The 24,349-nt window shown below is 45.8% G+C and overlaps 2 pseudogenes; both read right to left on the bottom strand.

The window, feature by feature from the left end:
• Positions 1 to 355: 355 nt before the first annotated feature.
• Positions 356 to 6,059, bottom strand: LOC144271463 (zona pellucida sperm-binding protein 3-like; annotated as a pseudogene).
• A 5,256-nt stretch (positions 6,060 to 11,315) lies between these two features.
• LOC144271462 (zona pellucida sperm-binding protein 3-like) lies at positions 11,316 to 19,065 on the bottom strand (annotated as a pseudogene).
• Positions 19,066 to 24,349: the final 5,284 nt, after the last annotated feature.

The following is a 24,349-nucleotide window of genomic DNA, read 5'->3' as shown; positions in this document are numbered from 1 at the left end:
CAGTATGCAGGTATAAATACACAGCACATGAAGAGATAGGAGTTGCCTTTATGAGTGGGGGGTCAGTGCTAACGAGGTCAATTCAGTTAGGGTGCAGGTGGCCCATTTCCAACAGTTGACAAATTATTTTTTGTAGTGACCCAGCCTGTCACTGACGGCCCAAGAGAGGGATCTCCTGGCAATCACCACCAACACCTGAACTATGAGACTTGGGTTCCTGATGTCACCCCATCCCCCATGCCCTTTTCCTTCCCCACCTTATTGCTTCTTTCCTCTATTTAATCAGAATCTGGCTTATGTGGCTGAGGCAACTCCACTTTTGCAACTCACTGCTAGAGCAACTGTGGAATAAATGCTAGGGAGAATTGTAGGTGTTATTGTATTCTTTGTTGGCCTGTACTGCCTGAAGTCCAGGAGAGAGATGTCTTCAAGGGGCATTCAGCAAGCACTGCATCCAAAGTATAGTGATACAAGACCAGCTGTTATCTCTACCCTCCCAGTCTGTTGGGCTGAGACCTGGCAAGCCACTGTCCCCACTATTCAGGATCCATTTATGAAGGACCCAGAGCACCTGAGTATTACAAAATAGAGAGAGTTTTAAGAGGTAAGAGGAGCTTGACCCCTGACAGGAGTAGATGGAAGGGGCTGTAACATACATGCCTGCCCCATAAAAAGACAGCAGGGCATGTTTATAGGGGATGGAAGTTTGCTGTACTCCCTTCCCAAGCAAATCAAGAGGGGTGGGAGCGAGAGAAGAGCATCTAGGCCTCCATTTGGGCAGAAAGAGACAGACTCAGGTGCATTGCCTGCCTCCACCCCCCCCCCCCATGAAGGTTTCACAGACTGTTTGCCAGTAGCAACCAGGCGCTTGACCGTTGTGCTGCCCCCAGGCAGGAAAAACCCTCCCCAGCCTCAGTCATCTCATTTGCCTCTAACTTCTGTGCACCAAGTGTATGGTTAGCAGGCAGGGACTGAAGCTGGGACAGTCTGGCATGGTTTCCTGGAGACTGAGGCACAGTGGCACATGAGCTGGGCCATGAGCATTGCAAGAGTGTCAACATTTCAAGGAGGCTGTTGAAGGTCTCTCCCTCACTCCTAATGACAGGCACTGGAACTGTCTCTCCCCATCCCCCCAGAGCAAGGAATGTTGCACTGAGTGATAAGTCAGCTTTCAGGACCCTTTTGATCCTTCTCTAGCTCCTATTAAGTCACAAACATTTTCCTCCTTCCAATTTTGGCCTAGACAATCCAGCCACAGACCCCAGTTAAGCTGGCTTTACTCTTTATTGTACAGATTAGCACACCATACACAGACCAGACAGTGGAGTTCTTCTACTTCCTGCATATGGTCAAGGTTAGCAGGGAAACAAGGGACAGAACTACAGCCAGAGCCACAACAGCCCATCACAGTGTAATTGCAGACTCTTCTCATGTACCTGAGGGCGGAGACCATGGGTGGATAGTTAGAACTAGAACTATCAGCTTCCCACCCAGCAGCATCCATACCCTGTAGTGTCATCTTTGCGGTCTCTGTTTGAAACCTTGAGCCTTCAGCTGCATTAAGGATGAATAAGCATCCAACAGCAACATCAGCCTCTGCTTCTGTCAGAGAATTACCTGTATTGCAAGGGGCTGAAAACCCCCCGCCACACACACACAACCCATTAGTAACAATTTAGATGCACCAGTTCCAAAGTGGGATGATGATCCAAGGATCAGAACTGACGCAACTCTGCTGGAATAGGGGTGTCCATCCCATGCACTAAAGAATACAATGCAGGCATTGCACAGAGAACCTACCATGTCTGGGGGCGGGGGGGCACATCTGTCCAGAAGGTTCATGCTACCAGACTGTCCTCCAGCCAGCCGACACGGTTCCCAGTCTCACAGCAGCTGCAAATGTCTCTGGTGCCTTCCACTGGAAGCCAGCTGTAACAAAGAAAAGATAGTTATTTACTATAGCAAGTTACTGTGCAGTTCTTCAATGCTTTATTAGCTTTTTCCTACTAGTCTTCTCCACATGAATACATGTTATAAGTTGTCACTATCAGAATCTATATTGTCTAGTGCATTGCCCATTTGTCTGGTCAGTTTTAAACCCTCCCATATCCAAGTACTTCTCAGCCAATTTCTAAGATAAAGAGCGTACAAGAGAATTGAATTTTGCAACATCTGGAAGGGGAACAGATTAAGACCAGCCAAAGGTTCAACTCCAGCGACTCACATGTTGCCTGCTTTGTTGAAGGAACAAGTCTTGTTCCAGGGATCTGGGGCTTGCTCAGCTGCAGTGACTTTCAGCTGACAGGTAATATATGTTAGGATATAGCCATTCAGGCCTGCCTGTAAAGGCCTATAATTTAGGTATATGTTTATCATTTAGCTAGTAATAGAGGTACACAAGAAAGAATCTGTGTAAGGGCCTTCTCTCACTGTGACGGTATGAGGCCCTGTTCTTAGGCCAATGCCTTTGGCTAAGCAGCAGAGGCAGCCATAAACTGGGAAGCAAACAGTCACTACCTCACATTCCAAACTAGTCAATACGGAGCTGTTAGGAAGGTGATCCAATCTATCACCTCCAGAGAAAGGGAAGAGCCTAGAAAATGTAAAAGGAAATTTAGTTGATAGTTTTCTGTCTGGTAAGTCGTCACTTATCCATAGACACAGCTGGGAAACCCTTATGTCTTTATAGATATAGTTGTGAAATCCTCACTTCTGTGAGGTTTTGTCATTATAGTTCCCACTTTGCTATTGTTTATTTGCATGGTCTCTGTCTGGTTCTGTGATTGTTTCTGTCTGCTGTATAATTAATTTTGCTGGGTGTAAACTAATTAAGGTGGTGGGATACAACTGGTTAGCGAATCATGTTACAATATGTTAGGATTGGTTTGGTAAATTTCAGTAGAATTATTGGTTAAGGTATAGCTAAGAATATTACTATATAAATTAGGGGCAAACAGAAAGTAAGTTGGGATTTGAAAATAAGGAAAAAGGAACTCGGATTTAAGCTTGATGGAAGTTCACCCCTATAAACATTGAATTGCTTGCACCTTTGGACTTCGGATATTGTTGCTCTCTATTCATGCAAGAAGGACCAGGGAAGTGGGAGAGTGAAGGAATAAGCTCTCTAACAATATAGATCTGGAGGGGAAGTAGGAATAGAGTCATTCCAGGGGACAGTCTTAACAGCCCTATTAGGTGTTGACATAGAGTGGGGGAAGGCATCTCACCAAATGACTTGCATCGCCTGCAAAACTGAACACATCCACCATGAACTGCAGTGTGTCCTGTCTGGACCTGGGGGATACGAAGGCTGAGGGGGTGTCAGCTGATCTCCTATCCACCAGGCAGCTAGACACAAGAGTCAAGGGTCACTAACATGCCTAGCAAGATGCCCAGCAAAAGTAGTTCCTTACCAGTGACATCAGTAAATATCCTCTAGAAGAATATCCTCAGCTCTTACCCATTGAAGTCAATGACTGCATATCTGGGAGAGGAGTCCGTGTCTGGGCTCAGGGTGGCCACATAGCTGTCCACAAAAAGCCTCAAAGCCACATGGTTCCCAGTGCTGACATTGGCTTGCATATGCTTCACCTCCCCCGGCTGGAATCCTTTGGATCGTGTCTCAGTGCGCCAGTCATCGGCAAGGCAAGCTCTCCATGAGCACCACAGGCAGCATATGTAGCCCCTCTGGAGTCCTTATGCTCCCTGCTCTCATTTAGTTATCAGGATTATGTGTTGGGTAGGTGGAAGCTTAGCTCCTCTTGCAGCGTACAGCCCAGCACCCACATGGATCTGTGGAGAGGAGCTGGTTGACACAAGATGGAATTACTGCCCTGACACATAAGGGGAACCTTGCTGAGTGCCTCAGCTGCCTGAGGCGCTACACTGCAGTCAGACTGCCCAAACGTGGGAACTTGGACTGTGTCCCTTCACCACTCTCCACTGACAGCCCCAAAGGGGAAGGAGAGGGCTGTGTAACAGACACTCCCGCACAGGCACAAGGCTCACTTGACAATCATTGGTGCATCCAAAGCATGACTCCAGGAAGCGGGGTGAGGGGGGAATGGAAACAGGGAATGAGGGTGGGGAAATTGGAATCATGTTTGGCTAAGGGCAGGAATGGGAACAGGGACACAGGTGTAAGGCTCGGTGGTGTCAGAGCTGGGAAGGAGGATATTAAGGAAGGAAACTGGAATCATGCTTGCTGGAAGTTCACCCCAATAAACATTGAATTGTTTGCACTTTTGGACTTCGAGTATTGTTGCTTTCTGTTCATGCAAGAAAGACCAGGGAAGTAAGTGGGTGAAGGCATAAGCCCCCTAACAACCTGGGATAGTGACACACAATAGGGTTCTCAGGATCCCTGGGTTGCTGGCAGGGGTGGGGTTGTAGGGTAGGCTTGTGCTGTAGATCAGGGAGTCTGGGGTCTGGAGAGAGGCAGACACTGGCGTTATTACATGAAAAAAAGACTGCCAAGGTTTAATGGGCTGACTTATATGAAATTAGAAGTTCAAGGCTTTGGACAGTGCTAAGATTCCAACGATTCTCTAGTGAGAGCCAAGGGGGACATAGGAGGAAGAGCTTGTATCACAGGGTGATTATTTAGGATAGACGAGTGACCAATACACAGGTAGCCTGACACTCAGTGAGACCAGCCTGCAGAAAGAGATAGAGAGTGGGGAGGAAAAGAGAAACTCTACAGACAAGCTTGTTTCCATATTGCTCCTGAGCACTGGTTCTTCTGTGCAAGCCATCAGTTCTGTTGCTGCAGGCTGGGTGGGATTGAGAGGTGACTGTAGAAGTAGCCAGGGGCCGGGGCTGGGGGGAAGGGGTGTTCACATTTCTGGTCAGAAAATTTCTAGGAAGTATCATTAACAAAACATACACAGTTTCAAAGCCTATGCATTTTGCAGAGGCACAGTGATTTTGAGAAGAAAGATACCAGAGGTCCGAGAGGGGCTTGACAAATTAATCAAAGTCTGGCCTTTTCCATCTGACAATTCAATTTCACAGCATCAATCAAAGGATAGTGTCAATGCGGAAAGATGGTGACATTTCAAAACCGCAGGAGTTGTCACTCTCCATCCAGGACTAGCTGAGATTTCTTGTCTGCATGCAGGTAAGGGAAGAATTCTCATTCTAGTGCCATATCTTACTGCATTCTTAAGGAGACACAGCCCAACACAACTGACTTCCTGCTTGTTCTGTGGTGCAGCATATGGCCCACTAACCATGGAAACGACCACCCAGAAACTGCAGCTAAGCCTCCAAGGGGGAAAGACAAGACACAGCCCATCCAAGTGGCGGTGCCAGTCTCAAGACAGAAAGAGCTTGCGTCAAGACTTGAATCAAGATACATAGCACAGCATTGGAGTGCCCTTCAGTCCAGACCCCACCATCTGAAATAGAAGTAGGCCATTTGTCTCTGCAGCCCCCCCCTTCATATAAGGTAAGCAGCAACTCCAGGTACACCCCCTCTGATGGGGATTGTTTGTAAGGAGAGCTTCTCTCTTCCACAAGAAAAGCATAGACAGCCAAGGCTGCAAAGTCAACCCCACAGATACAGGGACACCAGATTGTTAATGGAGGCACCATAAGGCCAATGCAGTGTTAGTCAAACCCATTGAGGGGGCAATATTGGTGTCAGATAGGACAAGGTCCCTCATCTGACTCACTGTGATCTCATAGCTTGTATGAAACAGCCTTACCTGCAAGGTGCTGCCACATTCATGGATCCCAGCTGCAAAGGTCACCATTTTCTCTGCAGCATTAAGAGACATGTACCAGCAGGCGGCCAGGCCAAGGCTCAAGTTAGCAGCTTTAATCAGTCGCCCCATCCCAAACAGATCCCTGCATACAGTGATCACCATCTGAGCCTCCTCATACTGCACCATGACAAACTGCAGCAGGGACACAGCCCTAAGCTGGAACGCATCAACCCGAGCCCAGGTGTAGGTCTGGCCAAGAGAGGGCACATGGGCTTCTCTGCGAGGGGGCTTAGGGGTGGTTCTCCAGACGGCTGAGTCATTCTTAGAGAAATCCCAGGAATTGTAACAGGCTACCCCACCTGACTGCCAAGCACAAGAGAGGAAGCCCAGACTGTGCCCGATCGATCCATCCATCCTGCAGCAAACCCAGCCTGGAGGGAAACTGCTGCTCTGGAGCCCTTTATCCCCTAAGCTAAGGCCAGCTCCCCACTGCCCAGGTAATTAATAGCCTTCCCTAGACTGCAGGCAGCCGGGGCCCAATCACAACCACTGCCCTGAACCTGGGGCAGGAAAATAATTAATGGGATTTTTGCCACCTGGCAGTCAGTGCCTTCCAGCCTTTGGGAAGTTCCTGGCAGGTTGCAGGCATTCAGTGGTGCAAAATCTCTAATTTGGATGATAAATATCAATTCCAGTTTCGCCAACTCCAGACATTCAAAATTCATGACTCATGCCTCCAAAAATCTAGTAATTGGCTAAAATCATGAGATTTAGAAAAAGGAATAATGGCAGCATTTTTCTTATTTGGCATCTCATTTATGTGACTTTAGGATCCACATTTCCATGTATTTCTGTGTAGCCAAGAGGGCTAGAAGCTTACTTTCTAAAAATAAAACAGATTATTTGGTAAAAATAGGATTCCAATGTTTGGGGGCATTAAGAAAATCCTTAAAATTGTTTCAGAGTAGCAGCCATGTTCGTCTGTATCCACAAAAAAGAAGGAGGACTTGTGGTACCTTAGAGACTAACAAATTTATTTGAGCATAAGCTTTCATGAGCTACAGCTCACTTCATTGGATGCATTCAGTGGAAAATACAGTGGGGAGATTTATATACACAGAGAACATGAAACACTGGGTGTTACCATACACACTGGAACGAGAGTGAACAGGAGAGCGGGGTCGGGGGAGACCTTTTGTAGTGATAATCAAGGTGGGCCATTTCCAGCAGTTGACAAGAACGTCTGAGGAACAGTGTGGGGGTGGGGAAGGCATAAACACGGGGAAATAATTTTACTTTGTGGAATGACCCATCCACTCCCAGTCTTTATTCAAGCCTAAGTTAATTGTATCCAGTTTGCAAATTAATTCCAATTCATCAGTCTCTCGTTGGAGTTTTTTTGTTGAAGAATTGTAATGTAATGTAATGTAATGGAGTGACTGTAATGTAATGGAGTGACGAAAGAGATTGACGTGTTCTCCGACTGGTTTTTGAATGTTATAATTCTTGATGTTTGATTTGTGTCCATTTATTCCTTTACGTGGAGACTGTCCAGTTTGACCAATGTACATGGCAGAGGGGCATTGCTGGCACTTGATGGCATATATCACATTGGAAGATGTGCAGGTGAACGAGCCTCTGATAGTGTGGCTTATGTGATGTGATGGTGTCTCCTGAATAGCTATGTGGACACAGTTGGCAATGGGCTTTGTTGCAAGGATGTTCCTGGGTTAGCGGTTCTTTTGTGTGGTGTGTGGTTGCTGGAGAGTATTTGCTTCAGGTTGGGGGGGCTGTCTGTAAGCAAGGACTGTCCTGTCTTCCAAGACCTGTGAGAGTGATCGGTCATCCTTCAGGATAGGTTGTAGATCCTTGATGATGTGTTGGAGAGGTTTTAGTTGGGGGCTGAAGGTGACGGCTTGTGGTGTTCTGTTATTTTCTTTGTTGGGCCTGTCCTGTAGTAGGTAACTTCTGGATACTCTTCTGGCTCTGTCAATCTGTTTCTTCACTTCCGCAGGTGGGTATTGTAGTTGTAAGAACGCTTGATAGAGATCTTGTAGGTGTTTGTCTCTGTCTGAGGGGTTGGAGCAAATGCGGTTGTATCGCAGAACTTGGCTGTAGACAATGGATGGTGTGGTGTGGAATGGATGAAAGCAGTGGATGGCATTGTGTTCTCCACGGCTGAGGTTATGGGGCAAGTGACGCTGCTTTTCCACAATTTCAGCCCGTGCACTTCGGCGGAAGCACTCTATGTAGAAGTCCAGTCTGTTGTTTCGACCTTCAGGAGGAGGCCACCCAGAATCCTTCTTCTTGTAGTCTTGGTAGGAAGCTCTCTGTGGGTTAGTATGTTGTTCAGAGGTGTGTTGGAAATATTCCTTAAGTCAGAGACGTCGAAAATAGGATTCTAGGTCACCACAGAACTATATCATGTTCGTGGGGGTGGAGGTACAGAAGGAGAGGCCCCGAGATAGGCCAGATTCTTCTGCTGTGCTAAGAGTATAGTTGGATAGATTAACAATATTGCTGGATGGGTTAAGGGAACTGTTAAGCTGTTGTGGCCGCTTGTGGCATGTGGTAGGTTAGATAGTTTAGTGTCCTTTTTCTTTTGTGGAGAAGCAAAGTGTGTGTTGTAAATAGCTTGTCTAGTTTTTGTAAAGTCCAGCCACAAGGAAATTTGTGTGGAAGGTTGGTTTTTTATGAGAGTATCCAGTTTTGAGAGCTCATTCTTAATCTTTCCTTGTTTGCTATAGAGGCTGTTGATCAGGTCTTTCCGCAGTTTCTTTGAGAGCAGGTGGCACAAACTGTCAGCATAGTCTGTGTGGTCTGTAGAGTGTAATGGACTTTTTACGTTCAGTCCTTTTGGTATGATGTCCATCTGTTTGCATTTGGAAAGGAAGATGATGTCTGTCTGTATCTGTACGAGTTTTTTCATGAAGTTGATAGATTTCCACTCCATATGGCTAAATTCAGTGCCTTGCATAATGACAGGTTTCAGAGTAGCAGCCGTGTTAGTCTGTATGCGCAAAAACAAAAGGAGTACTTGTGGCACCATAGAAAATAACAAATTTATCTGATCTTAAGCTTTCATGAGCTACAGCTCATTAAATTGGATACATTCATGGAAAATACAGTGGGGACATTTATATACATAGAGAACATGAAATAATGGATGTTACCATTCACACTGTAACGAGAGTGATCAGGTAAGGTGAACAGCGGGGGGTGAATAAACATGGGGAAATAGTTTTATTTTTTGTAATGACCCATCCACTCCCAGTCTTTATTCAAGCCTAAGTTAATTGTATCCAGTTTGAAAATTGTGAGATTCACAGTAAAATAATCAGAGTTGGCAACACTGCTTTTCTCTAGAATCATTAGTCCCTTATGTTAGGAGCTGATGAAGAGATGTGCAGAGAGGAAGAAAATTGCAGTGCACAGCAGCCAGTGTTATTGGTACTATAAACCGAGGAATAAAATGGGCAGTTTTTACAGTGGAAAGAGGTAAACAACAGCTCCTCCAAGGATCTGTACTGGGACCTGTGGTATTCAAGATACTCATAAATGATCTGGAAACAGAGATAAACAGTGAGATGACAAAGATTGCAGACAATACAGAATTAGTTAAGATCGTTAAGTCCAAAGCAGACTGTGAAGAGCTACAAAGCGATCTCACTAAACTGGGTGACTGGGCAAAAAAAGGCAAATGAAATTCAATGTTGCTAAATGTAAAGTAATGTACATTGGAAAACATAATCCCAACTATACATATACAATAGTGGGATCTAAATTAGCTGTTACTTCTCAAGAAAGAGATCTTGGCGACATCATGGATAGTTCTTTGAAAACAGCCACTCAATGTGCAGCAGCAATCAAAAAAGCTATTTTGAAAGTGGAGCCTGCCTGGTCTTCCTGCCCTCCTGTTCTTCTGCAAAGGGACCCAGCCACACAGCCATTGAGCCTGCTGGATTAATAGTTGGGGAATGTCTGAGTGCACCAGAGGGTACTACAGGCTGTCACCAGCCAAGGACACCACAGGAATCAGTATTTGAGGGCTGCAGCTGGAGTAGGAACTGCTAAAACCACCATGTTTTCCCTGGGAAAGGGGTTTTGATTTCCTCCCTTTATCTCACTGAGTGAAAGAAAGCAAAGGCCCAGGGTTATTTTCCTCCTCCCCCTGTGTTGCCAGGCATCTGTTTTTTGACTGGAATGCCCAGTTGAAAAGGGACCCTGGTGGCTCCAGTCAGCACTGGTGACCGGGCCACTAAAAGTCCGGTCGACAACACAGTCTCCCTGACTGCCCTGGCTCCGTGCAGCTCCCAGAAGCAGCCAATATGTCCGGCTCCTAGAAACAGGAGTGGCCACAGAGACTCTGCACGCTATCCCTGTTCCACGTGCCCGCTCCACAGCTCCCATTGTCTGGGAACCATGGCCAATGGGCACTGTGGGGGTGACACTTGCAGACAGAGGCTTACAGAGCCGTCAGGCCCCTCTGCCTGCACCCCTCCCAGAATTCCCAGTAAGGCCTAGGAGCCGGACATACTGGCAGCTTCTGGAATCTGCCTTAGGTGAGCACTGCCCTGTCAGAGCCCACACACCCTCCTACACCCCAACCCCCCCCAGGCCAGAGCCCTCACGCCATCCCACCAAGCCAGCCCTGTGAAAGTGAGTGAGGGTTGGGGAGAATAAGCAGGGGGTGGGGCCTCAGAGAAGCGGCGTGCAGGGGCATTCCATTTTGTGCTATTAGGAAGTTGGCAACCCTATCCCTCCCACTTCTAGAGTCCAGCTAGGGAAGAGTTAGAGGGTCAGCATAGAATCAAATCACTAGCTCAAATTTTCCACATGTGGAAGAGTTAAAAGGAAGTGGATAGTGTCTATTGTTTGTAAAGAGCAGTTCTACCTGGATCAAAGGAGGATGAATATGCCTGTTTTCCAGAGCCATACAAAGGAAAAACTGGCCAACTGTTGAAGACCCCCGCAAGGGAGGGCTTAATCGCTGTTTTGGGTCTTGGCAATATGCTAACTAAGCAGTGCTTCTCAGCCTAAGTCCCTCAGGGCTGCAGCTGTTCATGTTTAGCTCATGCTCCATTCTGACACCTTTATGCAGACCCTGCTGGAAGGGAGGCTGGAGCCACCAGCTGGACTGCCTCACCTTAGGTGGCACGCAGAGGGTCTCTGATCCTTATGTTCAGTGGTGGATTGGTAAGAAGAGTGGGTACAACGTGAACTCTAGCTCCCAATAAGCAGTGGAAGAAACTCATTTTATCCTCAGTTACACTACTGCTTACATTGCACTCCGAATGCCACTGGCAGGTGGGTAGGGTGGAAATTGGGCCACTGGAGCAGTTTGGAATTTCCTAGACAAGTGGCTGTTGGGCACTTTGAAGATATTGTCCAAAGCCCCGCTAATGAGCCCAAAATGAGGCAGGAACCACCTCTCTTGTCCCCAGTCCCCACCCCACTGGAAAAGGATTAAAGATCACCATCAGTGAGTTCAGACTCTTCATCCAGAGCCCAGGAAAAAGGGCTATTAAATGGCAATGGTATTTTCTCCCCTCCCCCATCTCTTTTATTCTACAAATCCAGATAGACCATCCATATTGATTTCACTCTTTACTGTGCAGAGTGTCCGTCCTTTCTGCGTATGACCATGGTTACCAGGGCAGCAAGGGACAGAACTACAGGTAGAGCCACAGCAAATATCCCCAGGATCATCACGGGCTCTTCTGGACCTGGGGAGGAGAAAGTGGATTAGAACTTGAAGCAAGAGCTGGTCACTCCGTTCCCAGTCAACAGTCTCCTTACCCTCCAACGTCATCTTCACTTCCTCCATTTGAAACCTTAAGCCTTCCGCTGCATTAAGGATGAACAAGGGTCCAACAGCAACATCAGCCTCTGCTTCCCCCTCCGAGTCACCTATGTTGGAAGGGGAGGAAAGAAATGCCCCCAATTAAATAGTGATTGAAACTTACCAGTTCTGGAACTGGGATGATGCCACAAGGAACAGAATGGACCCAACTCAGCTGGAATCAGTGTGTCCACCCCATGAACTAAAGAATACAATGCAGGCATTGTACAGAGAACCTACCATGCTTGTGTGGGGGGGCACATCTCTCTGGAAGCGCCTCCCCGGCCATCTGTCCAGAGGGTTTACTCTCCCACACTGTCCTCCAAGCAACCCACAGTTCCCAGTCTCACAGCAGCTGCAGAGAGATGTGCCCCCTCTGGTGCCTTCCACTGAAGACCAGCTGGAACAGAGGAACTGTCATGTACTGCAGAGAGCAAATTGTGCAGCTCTGGTTCAACCCTTAGATTTTCCTAGAAATCTATTTCTGCGTGCCATGCTATAGGAAGTTACTGTCTGAGCACATGAGATAACAGTCAAGCAGGCTGCCCATTCTGGTCCAGCAATCACCACACTCCCGAGATACTGACGATGTGGAAAAGCCAAATCTTTTCTAGTGTGTCTGGAAGGGTCACAAGTTCAGATTTTGGCTAGCCAACGGCTTTACGCCAGCTACTCATATGTTGCCTGCTTTGTTGAGAGAACAAGCCTTGTTCAAGGGATCTGAGGCTTGCTCAGCTGCAGTGACTTTCTGATGGCAGGTAATATAGATCTGGAGGGGAAGTGGGACTAGAGGAATCAACCCATGACACAGTCAATCTTAAATGTGGATTAGGGGAGGAGGAAGGCATCTCATAAGAACATAAGAACGGCTGTACTGGGTCAGACCAATGATCCATCTAGCCCAGAATCCTGCCTTCCAATAGTGACCAGTGCCACATGCTTAAAAGGAAAAAGATCAGGGCAATCCTTGAGTGATCCATCCTGTCATCCAGTCCCAGCTTCTGGCAGGCAGAGATTTAGGGATACCTGGAGCAAGGGGTTGATCTTTGCTAGTAGCCATTGATGGATCCATGCTCCATGAGCTGGTCTAATTTTTTTGAAGGCAGGTGTACTTTTGGCCTTCACAACATCCCCTAACAATGGAGTTTCACAGGCTGCCTCTGTATTGTGACAAAACACTTTACATTTATGTTAAGCCTGTTGCCTATTATCTTCATTGGGTGACCCCTGGTTCTTACGTTGTGGATAGGGAAGTGTTCACCCCTTAACATTTTCTCCACACCAATCATCATTTTACCAACTTCTATCATATCCCCGGCCTTTCTCATCTTTTCTAAGGTGACCAATCTCAGCCTTTTTAATCTCTCCTCAGATGGAAGCTGTTCCATACCTCTTATCATTGTTGTCATTCTGTGTACCTTTTCCCAACTCTTTTGATATGGGGCAACCAGAACTTGCATGCAGGTGGCAGCATACCATAGATTTATATAGTAGCATTATTATATTTTCTATTCCTTTCTTAATGGTTCCTAATATTGTTAGCTCCTTTGACTGCTGCTGAACATTGAGCAAATGTTTTCAGAGAACTATCCACAATGACCCCAAGATCTCTATCTTGAGTAGCAAGAACTAATTTAGACTCCATATGTCAAGGTTCCTTCCCCACTCTGAACTCTAGGGTACAGATGTGGAGATCTGCATGAAAAAACCCCTAAGCTTATTTTTACCAGCTTAGATTAAAACTTCCCCAAGATACAAACTATTTTACCTTTTGTCCTTGGACGTTATGCTGCCACCACCAAAGTGTTACACAAAGAAAAGGGAAAGAGCCCACTTGAAAACGTCTTTCCCCAAAAAATATCCCCCACAAGCCCTACACCCCCTTTTCTGGGGAAGGCTTGATAAAAATCCTCACCAATTTGTATGGGTGAACACAGACCCAAACCCTTGGCTCTTAAGAACAATGAAAAAGCAATCAGGTTCTTAACAGAAGAATTTTAATTAAAGAAAATGTAAAAGAATCACCTCTGTAATCAGGATGGTGAGTACCTTACAGGGTAATTAGATTCAAAACATAGAGATTCCCTCTAGGCAAAACCTTAAGTTACAAAAAGACACAAAAACAGGAATATACATTCCATTCAGCACAGCTTATTTTCTCAGCCATTTAAACAAAAGGAAATCTAACGCATTTCTAGCTAGATTGTTTACCAACTTTTTACAGAAGTTCTGAAGAGCATTCCTGATCTGATCTCGGCAAAAGCATCACACAGATAGACAGACCCTTTGTTTCCCCCCACCTCCAGATTTTAAAGTATCTTGTTTCCTCATTGGTCATTTTGGTCAAGTGCCAGTGAGGTTATCTTAGCTTCTTAACCCTTTATAAGTAAAAGGACTTTGCTTCTGGCCAGGAGGGATTTTATAGCACTGTATACAGAAAGGTGGTTACCCTTCCTTTTATATTTGTGACACTATATTTATGCATAGTTGATTGGAAAACAATGTACATTATTTTGCATTTGTCAACAATGACTTTAATCTATCCTTTTATTGCCCACTCACCCAATTTAGTGAGATTCCCTGTGTAAATCTTCACAGCCTGCTTTGGCTTTAGCTATCTGCAGACTTTGCTACCTCATTGGAAAAATGGCTAAACAAATCACTGATGAACGTGTTGAACATCACAGGTCCAGTAGAGATTATGGGGCAACTTGCTATTTACCTCTCTCCACTGTGAAAACTGGCCGACCCTTTGTTTCCTATCTTTTAACCAGTCCATAAAAGGACCTTCCCTCTTATTCCATGAATCCTTATCAAATTTCTAGCATCTCCTGCAAACCTGAACACATCCACCATGAACTGCAGTATGTCCTGCCCAGTGTCAGATTAACTTTTTGTGGGCCTGATGCCAAACATATTTGTGGGCCCCCCCTAGGGAATGAAGGGGCCAGGGGCAAGCAGGGTAGATTTGATTTAAATAATGATTTTAAATCACTAGTCAGAAAGATTCAATTTAATCATAGTTTTCTACATAAAATTGCATTCTTGTTGGGTGTTATAACCTTAATACATATTGTTCACAACTCCGAGATTGATGTAGGTTTCATTTTTAGAAGGTACACACTATACATTTTTAAACAGTGTTTTATTTTGAAAACTTTTCAGATGAGTTTTACAGCTAGATGAGAAAATGAATGATTGTTTGGTTATTTCATTTACCAAAGGTATCTGAAGCAGATATTTATGAAGTCATTAGGAGGTGAACTATCTCCAGTTCAACAGGTTAATCATGAATATTTGGAGGATTTTCTTGCAACGCTGTATTAGGAGGAGAACATCACCAGACAGACATTTAAATTGTTTTATTTAACTAAAACAAAAACATTAAGTATTCTGGATTTTTTTCTTCAACAGCAAACATAATATTTTAACAAAAAAGCATATGTCCCTCGCATCTCACATTTATCTCCAGACTTCTTCTATTTGTCCAGATCTATTCTGCCCACAATCTTCTATTCATTGAACTTTTTGAAACTTTTCACTTTTAGAGAGAGGTAAGGGATTGTCTCTGTACACAAATTTGCAGAGGGACAATAGAGTTGAGGTCTGTTATTTTTCACCTCTATATATTATTTATTTAAAAACATTTTTGTTGTTAACAAGCATGTTATCTCTGGAGACACAAAACCACAGTTTGAGAACTGCAAAACTAAGCATCTCTGATGGTATCTTCCTGACTGAGCACTGAGTCCCAACTGTGTAGATATCAAGATTAACCTAAATAACCTATACAGAAGCCTGTGGAACCCCATAAGATTGGGTTCCTAATCCATGAACTATTAGAACTCATGTACAAAACTTTTCTTAAACATTGCATGAATATGTTGTCTGATACTACAGAATTAGAATTTATAATCCTTATTCCATGATGAGATATCTTTGAGCTATAATGTATCTTAATTAAAGCTATCTTTAGATAGGCATTTTGAGGAAAAAAGCATTTTATCAAAAAAATCTGATTTAAATAAAAAAATCCAATTTTTTAAATTTAAAAAAATTGATTTTTATTCACCCTGACAGCAGGGCATGGTGGTGGGGAAAGGATTGGTCCCCAGCTGGAGCAAGGCAGGTGCCGGGGCAAGATAAGCACAGTGGGACATGGGAGGAGGATTAGTCCCTGCTGACTGGAGCAAGGTAGGGGCGAGGGGCAAAAGCACAGTGGGGCAGGACCTAGGGTTGGTCCCTGGAGCAAGGGAGGGGCTGGGAGTAAATTGCAAACACAGCAGGGCTGGGAAGGGGTAAACAGGATCCCTCTCTCTCCCCCGGCCCCTGCCCACATAGAGCTGGTACGTACCTTCTCCCTGGTTCTAGCCCATTCTCTTCATCTCTGTCTGCACTGAGCTGCCCCTCCTCCAGTGTGACGAAATGGGAATGTTCTTAGTGTTTTCTCTGAATACTGTGTGGGTGCCTCAGTATGTGTGATTGTTGTAGGGCCTGGGCAGGTGTGATGCTGTCTGCACAGAGAATGGCTGACACTCTGTCTCTTGGCAACTGATGGCCTGGGCCCCTCCCCTGCAAGGTGCTAACTGAAGGTGTTGGAGAACAAAGAGATCAGATGGCCTTCTGGTCTGGGAAAGAGGCAAAGGCCAGAGGAGGGGCTGGAGGCGGTTGCAGTTTGGAGCTGGCTGGGGAAACAGGGAGGCTGAGGGGGTCCTGTTTTCTGTACCTACAAGCTCAGTTTTGGACTATATTCCTGTTATCTAATAAACCTTCTGTTTTACTGGCTGGCTGAGAGTAAGTGTGAATCGCAGGAAGTGGGGGGGGGGGGGTTTGCAGGACCTGACTCCCCCACACTCTGTGACATCCAGCAGCAGCAGGACAGGTTCTTTTCCAGTCCTCTGGGCTGGGTGTTGGGAGTGGGAGGAGCGGAGGCTAATGTGGTTACTCCTATAACTGGACTTTTAGTTTCCAGTCAGCACTGCTAACTGGACACTCGGGTCCCGTTTTCTACTCGAGTTTCCAGTCTAAAGGTGGATACCTAGCAACACGGGTGCCAGAAAGCCTGAACTGAGCGGGGGGGGGGGGGGGGGCAAGCAATCATTTTTACAAGTGAGCGGGCTAAGTCTTAAGTGGGGTGAGGGGCAGGGGGAGCAAGTGGTGGGTGGACTAGGGAGTGGAGAGGAGCTATGGGCGGGGCAATGTCTGCTGTACTGCCCAGGTAGGTTGGAGACTCTGGGGATCAGTCGACACAGTATCCCCAGCCCAGGTGACATGACAGCCAGTGTGCTCAGCTTAATTTTTGGGGCCCCTCCTTGGGACCCAGCCAAGAAAAAGAACAGTTTCTCTTATCTCCCCCTCACCCCCGTTTTTCATGCTTTGTTTTCTTCATCCTCCTCCTATAAGTAATAGCAAGTAAATGAAAAGTAAAGTGCAGTACCTTGATTGCTTTTGTAGTCTAAGTTATTTTTCCACAGATCACTTGAAAATCACTGAGGGCTTCGGCAGACCCCTTAGTGATCTTTCCCAATATTGTTTGTGCCGTTAGCTAACTGTTGCAAAGCGTTTGGGGTGAGAGCGCTTTATTAAAAAAACGTAAAAAACTTTCGGGTGCAGGGTCTGGCCAGGACTTAGGTGCGGGAGGGGGCTCAGGACTGGGAGTGCAGGGACTGGGAGAGAGGTGCAGGAGCAGGCTGGGGGTTGAGGTGCAGGGCCTGGCCAGGACTTAGGGTGAGGGAGGAGGCTCAGGGCTGGGACAGGGGGTTGGGGTGTGGAGCGCTTACCTGAGGCAGCTCCTGTTTGGTGCGAGGGGTGCAGGTGGGAATGTGTGGGAGGATACAGGAGCTCCTGTTTGCTGCTCAGGTTGGGTTGGGGGATGCAGGAGTCAGAGCAGAGGGCTGGGGGGTGTGGGCTGGGGTCATGAGGGTGCTCTCAGCCCCCTGCCCTGAGCAGCTCACGGCTCCCTTCCCCAAGGTCCAGCCCTCACCTCTTCTCCACCTCCTCCTCGAGCAGCAAGCGCACTGCAGCCCCACTCCTCCCCCTCCCTTGCGCTGGCAAACAGCAGTTCAGTGGCGGGGGAAGCGCTGGGAGGGGGAGGGGCAGAAATGCGGAATGCTTGGGGGAAGAGGCGGGGGAGGGGAGCTTGGCTTCTGGTGGAGGCTGCCCTGCAGCAAGAGCTGGCAGGACCAAGCTGCTGCCCCTGCAGGATAGAGCGGTGGGCGGGAGACAGAGAAGAGCAGGCCAGGCCGGGGCCTCTTTGGAGCCTGGGCCTGGTGCCATGGAAAACCATGTACTGGTCCTGCCTGAGCCTAGAGGATACGAAGGCTGAGATGGTGTCATCTGATCTCCCGTCGACCAGGCAGCCAGACACTAGAGTCAAGGGTCAGTGGGATTCCCTATGAAACATAGGTCTTCAAAAAGACAACTCGTACTGGCCAATAGTGCAGGGACAGAGTGAGAGCAGCAGCTTCAGCAGCTGTTACCAAGCTTGCTCAGTACAAGCCAAGTAGCAAAACTGGGGGGCGCATGACCCCACGTGCTTCCCCCCAGACACATACACACATGTTGCCTCTGGAAATATCCTCTGGAAGTCAATGACAGCATACTGGGGAGAGGAGTCCCTGTCTGGGATCAGGGTGGCCACACAGCTGTCCACAAAGAGCTTCAAAGCCACATGGTTCCCAGTGCTGACATCAGCTTGTATATGCACAACCTCCCCAAGCTGGAATCCGTTGAAGGATCTCTCAGCACTCCAGTCATCTGCAACGCAAGTTCTTCAAGAGCACTGCAAGAGGAGACTTGACAGATCCCTATCGCTCCCATGCACCTTGCTATTTCATAGCAATCAGGACTACCTATTGGGTGGGTGGGAAGCAGTTGCTGCCAGCATGGTATAGAGGAGCTGGAAACAGCAGGGATGCTGGACATGGAGAGGCAGCTAGTAGACAAGCAGGAATTACTCCAGCCCCAAAGCCATAAGGGAGAACTTGTTGAGAGCCACAGCAGCCTCCCAAACTATCCTGCAGTCAGTTCAAATTACCCAAGAGTGGCCCACAATCTACTGACAGTGTGCAAGCTCCTAGGTGGGGAAAAAGCAGGGTGCAGAAAGATTTGTTACAGGGAAAAAGCCTCGTGACCCCTTTGCAGTCATTAGGGGAATCCAAACCACTGCATAGGCTGGCTCCAAGAGGCTGCTACCATTCATCAGGTGCAGGGAGAAACCCATCCTATCCTCTGCAGACAGGGTAGTCCTGAAGGGAACCCATGTCAGCTTGATGGCTCTACTGCTCACATTGTACTTCATGGGAGAGGAGAAAACTTCAGGTACTGAACATGGTCCCAGAACAGGGACTAGGCTTGAGCAATAGGGACAGAGCATCTCAGGCTCTGGGAGAGTCACCTGGGATAGTGACTCTCAACAGGGAGCACAGCTGGACTGGTTCTCAGGATCCCTGTGTTGCTGGCAGTGTTGGGGTTGTAGGACAGGCTTGTGCTGTAGACCAGGGAGTTTGGAGTCATGTGGAAAGAGGCAGACACTGGTGTTAATAACAGAACGCCACTAGCCGTCACCTTCAGCCATTTCTCGCACTTGATAAGAACGTGTGAGGAACAGTAGGGGGGAAAATACAGGACGGGGCCAACAAAGAAAATAACAGAACGCCACAGCCATCACTTTCAGCCCTCAACTAAAACCTCTCCAGCTCATCATCAAGGATCTACAACCTAGCTTGAAGGACAACCCATCACTCTCACAGATCTTGGGAGACAGGCCAGTCCTTGCTTACAAATAACCCCCCAACCTGAAGCAAATACTCACCAGCAACAACACACCACACAACAGAACCACTAACCCAGGAACCTAGCCTTGCAAAAAACTCCATTGCCAACTGTGTCCACATATCTATTCAGGAGACACCATCATAGGGCCTAATAACATCAGCCACACTATCAGAGGCTCGTTCACCTGCACATCCACCAATGTGATATATGCCATCATGTGCTAGCAATGCCCCTCTGCCATGTACATTGGCCAAACAGCACAGTCTCTACGTAATAGAATAAACGGACACAAATCAGACGTCAAGAATTATAACATTCAAAAACCAGACTGAGAACACTTCAATATCTCTGGTCATTCGATTACAGACCTAAAAGTAGCAAGGATGTTTCTACCTATCTCCGGTCTTGTGAGGTGTGCCAAAGAGTGGGAAAACCCCAAGACCAGGTCAGAGTCCCTCTCCAGCCACTCCCCATCATTGAGGTTCCATTTCAGCGAGTAGCTGTGGATATTCTGGGTCCTTTTCTGAAAAAGACACCCAGAGGAAAGCAGTACATACTGTCTTTCATGGATTTTGCCACCTGATGGCTGGAGGCAGTAGCTCTAAGCAACAGTAGGGCTAAAAGTGTGTGCCAGGCACTAACAGACATTTTTGCCAGGATAGGTTGACCCTCCGACATCCTCACAGATGCAGGGACTAATTTCCAGGCAGGAACTATGGAAATCCTTTGGGAAGCTCATGGGGTAAATCACTTGGTTGCCACTCCTTACCACCATCAAACAAATGGCATGGAGGAGACATTTAATGGAACTTTGGGGGCTATGATACGTATATTCGTAAATGAGCACTTCAATTATTGGAACCTAGTGTTGCAGCAGTTGCTCTTTGCCTACAGAGCTGTACCACATCCCAGTTTAGGGTTTTCACCATTTGAACTTGTATATGCCCATGAGATTAAGGGGCCATTACAGTTAGTGAAGCAGCAATAGGAGGGGTTTACACCTTCTCCAGGAACTAACATTCTGGACTTCGTAGCCAACCTACAAAACACTCTCCGAACCTCTTTAGCCCTTGCTAAAGAAAACTTAAAGGATGCTCAAAAAGAGCAAAAAGTCTGGTATGATAAACATGCCAGAAAGCGTTCATTCAAAGTAGGAGACTAGGTCATGGTCTTAAAGGCACTCCAGGCCCATAAAATGGAAACGTCGTGGGAAGGGCCATTCACAGTCCAAGAGCAACTGGGAGCTATTAATTATCTCATAATTCCCCACCTCAAACTGAAAGCTTAAGGTGTACCATATTAATTCTCTAAAGCCCTTTTATTCCAGAGAATTAAAGGTTTATCAGTTTACAGTCCAGGGAGATGACTCTGAGTGGCCTGAAGGTGTCTACTATGCAGGGAAAAGTGATGGTGGTGTGGAAGAGATGGCTGGGCTCCATGAATGTGGCAGCACCTTGAGGGTAAGGCTATTTCATACAAACTATAAGAGCACAGTGGGTCAGATGAGGGGCCTTGTCCTATCTGCCCCATTACTGCCCCCCCAATGTGTTTGATTAGCATTTGCATTAGCTTTTATTTTGCCTCCATTAACCAGCTGGAGTTTGAGGGGAAGAGCTGTTTGTAATCTTACCTTATTGCATCTATTTGTCGGACAACAGTAGACGTGGGAGACTTTGAACAATAACAAGTTTCCCAGTGTTTTCTTTAGTGAGAGCCATGAGGGATAGAGTCACCGGAGTAATTGGAGTATCAGAGTGGTGGTTTAGCAGGGAGTAGCTATCACCATATTAGCCTGACCCTTGGAATACTACCAGCAGAAGTGCAGGGTGTGTGTGGGGGTGGAGGGCAAAAATGAGACTAGATGCCATGAGCTGCCTCTCTCTTATTATAAGAAATTCATTTAGATTATGTCTCCATTTTCCATGCAAGTGGTTAGTGTAGCTGTGCAGAGTAGGGTGAGGTTGATGGGCAGATGGAGAGAGAGGAAGGCCAGAATGCAAGATCCACACATTATCCCTTTGATGGGATGAGAGCGGAGCTGGTTGGAACATTAATGAACGTGCTGTTTCGGAGCCTAAACATTTCACAGAAGTGTATTGATTGCAACAATTTTCAATTGAGGTTGAGAGAGAGAATTCTGATTACTTCTTAACAGAAACACCCCAAATTAAAATGGTACCTTTTCAGTCTGCATGTGAACAATTCAATTTCACAGGAGTGTTTGTAAGGGGTTCTCTCATTTCAATGAGAAATAAAAATCGTGTCTAAACCATCCTCTGTCTAGGATGGTTCCTTCACCACCCACATGCAGACCATTATTCATTCTAGTTCCCCTCTGAAGTTTCTTACTGGGCACAGGCCAACACATCTCACTTCCTTCCTGTTATATGCTGGTGATGCAGTATATTCCCCATCAAACTGACAGAAAATCCAGAGGCTAGACTTCTAGAGGGGAGAGGAGACAAACACACCCTGTCTGTGCCCAAGCAGTGGTGCTGTTCTCAAGATGGATAAGATTTCATCAGAACACTGGATAACACAGCACTGGAGCCCTTGGCAGTCCAGAATCTATCTGCCTAAAGGATGGCCTTTAGGGCCCTAACCATATATCCACATCCTTAGAGACGGTTACTCTAGCCTACTGGAGGTAAGTAGCTCTATAATACACCAAAACAAGTGAGAGACTCATAAAAAGAAAGTGAGCATGTGTTAGTGAACAGTTCCCTATAGGAAACAATCCAGCAATAGCAGGGGACTGGACTAGATGACCTAATAGAAAAGACCTCTCTCTAATTTAGACACAGTAAGTCTGATTTACTTAAAGGGAATAATTAGCATAACCATTTACAGCTGCCACCTCTCACTAGTTATAGGATTAATGGTTTTACTTTTTACATTCTGGGCAGACAGGGATGATCTAGACACCATTCCATTACAACACAGAGAATTACTGATTTCTCCTGACTCTTGCAGCTTTTTTGTATTCTACTAAATTGCATGATACATCATGAGACAGCAACATTCCTAAGACTGAATACCTGAGCATTTTGCCATTTATTATGGTCTAAGCCTCGTTATTTCCTTAAGCATCATGTGATCAAAGGTTGACTACAAAGCCTTCTTATATGGCTAAAATCCAAACAAACCTTGAATCCAACACAACTATCAAGTAATTAGATGGATTGTTGTATTCAACATTCTGAAAGGCACACTATAAACTGATCAGTTTATCTGTCTTCCTAACTTAACAAGAGCAAGTGAAAACTCACAGTAGTAAGTTAAAAGGAAATTAAAGAAAAACATTCTAACAGTGTAGAAACAGCCCATAAAATTGACTGCCCTTGAAGAAGCCATCAACACAAATAATGTAGACTTTTAAGAGCTGGAAAGTTTTATTACTGTGATAGCATTCATAGCAAAGCAACCTAAAATTATAATGAAATATACTTCAGCATGCGTTTTATTGCCTGAGGGTCAGGAAAGAATGTTCTCTGCTCCATATACAGAGCACGCTGTTGGAGAGATTTAATCTGATTTTAATTTGTTTGTTTGTTTTCTGTACACCCTTGTCTTGCTTTTGAAAATTAGGACTGGTCCAAAAAGTTTGCAAAGTTTTTCCTTATGTTTTCCACAAAAGATTGTTGCTGGTTTTTGGACTAGTTTTTTTATAGAATGACCAAACTTTGTCAAGTTCCAGATTTTTGAAAGTGTTGTGCAGTTTTAACTCAGTTATGGTGAAGAGCCAGCAGTTGGCTAGTGCTAGAAGCAGAATATAAACAAGAAGTGGCCAACAGGTCCCATGAGCCAGTCTTTTGATGTTAAAAATATATAAGATCAAAATATTGCTTTCAATTACATATCTGCAACTCCACTTTCTATACTAGGGCCCTATCTGCAAACTCTTACACACTCCGCTCTAGCACCATGAGTAGTTACACTGAAATCAATATAAAGTTAAGCATGTGTGTAAATGCTTGTAGGACAATGGTCAAGATAGTACTCATGTAAAGGATAGCAGAATAGCCCTTTGAACACAAAGAGATATTTGTGCAACACAAAAGGAATAAGAGGCCTGTTGCAGTGAAGTGAACACATATTTTTGGTACATTACCACCATGAAACTAGACACTTTTTAAAAAGTACTGAAAGTCTCTTTCTTTTAAAAAAGTGTTTCTATAATAAAAATTAAAAACTTTTGTTTATTTAAATTGGAGATTGGAGCCTTCCAAGATCTATTGTTCATTAAGTGTTTCTTGATTGGGCACTTCATTTGCACTTTGCTTTCTCAAGAAGCTGACCAAATGCTTTACTAACGCTACTTAAAAATCAAGCAAGTACACAGCCAATATTCATAACTTCGAATACAAAAATGATACATGCATACAAATAGGATGAATAGATTCAGTAGATCATAACCTTTACAGAGATATGTTATATGGCATGTGTAGCATAAAACATATTCCAGTTATGTCATATATACATTCATAAGCATAGTTCCATAAAGCCTTATGGGGTGCACCGTCACAGGTGTGGCCTTACCTGTGTGTGTATTAGATAAGGCTTGAGGGCCTGGCACAGCAAGGACAGGGTCATGAAGCTCACAGGCAGGTGGAACGGACGGGCTCAGTGGGACCCCAGCACATCAGGTGGCACCCTGGAGGGGGGATCCAACCCATCATAGTGATAGTAAAAGCCACTTTCCCATTCTGAATTTTGCTCTAGCCAACTCCACAAGAGGAGGCAAATGAGTACAAAACAAATCTGGTTTATTTCTTGTTTTGATCCACTCCATCTATCTTTTACATCTTTGGCTGGCAGCAGACGGTGCAGAAGGACTGCATGCCATCCACATCTCATGGCTGCTCGGCAGAAGATGGTGCAATAGGACTGCTAGCAATCCGTATCACCTGTCTGCTCACCATAAGACGGTTCAATAGGACTGACTGCAGGACTAAAGAGAATGACTTAGTCAAGTCACTCCAAATTTAGTCCCTGCGCCCATGTCTGCCCAGACGCTCCCAGC

The sequence above is a fragment of the Eretmochelys imbricata genome, chromosome 10 (assembly GCF_965152235.1).
Source record: "Eretmochelys imbricata isolate rEreImb1 chromosome 10, rEreImb1.hap1, whole genome shotgun sequence".
NCBI classification, from domain to species: Eukaryota; Metazoa; Chordata; order Testudines; family Cheloniidae; genus Eretmochelys; species Eretmochelys imbricata.
Note: the sequence above shows the minus strand (reverse complement) of the source record. Positions and strands in the feature narration are given on the sequence as shown.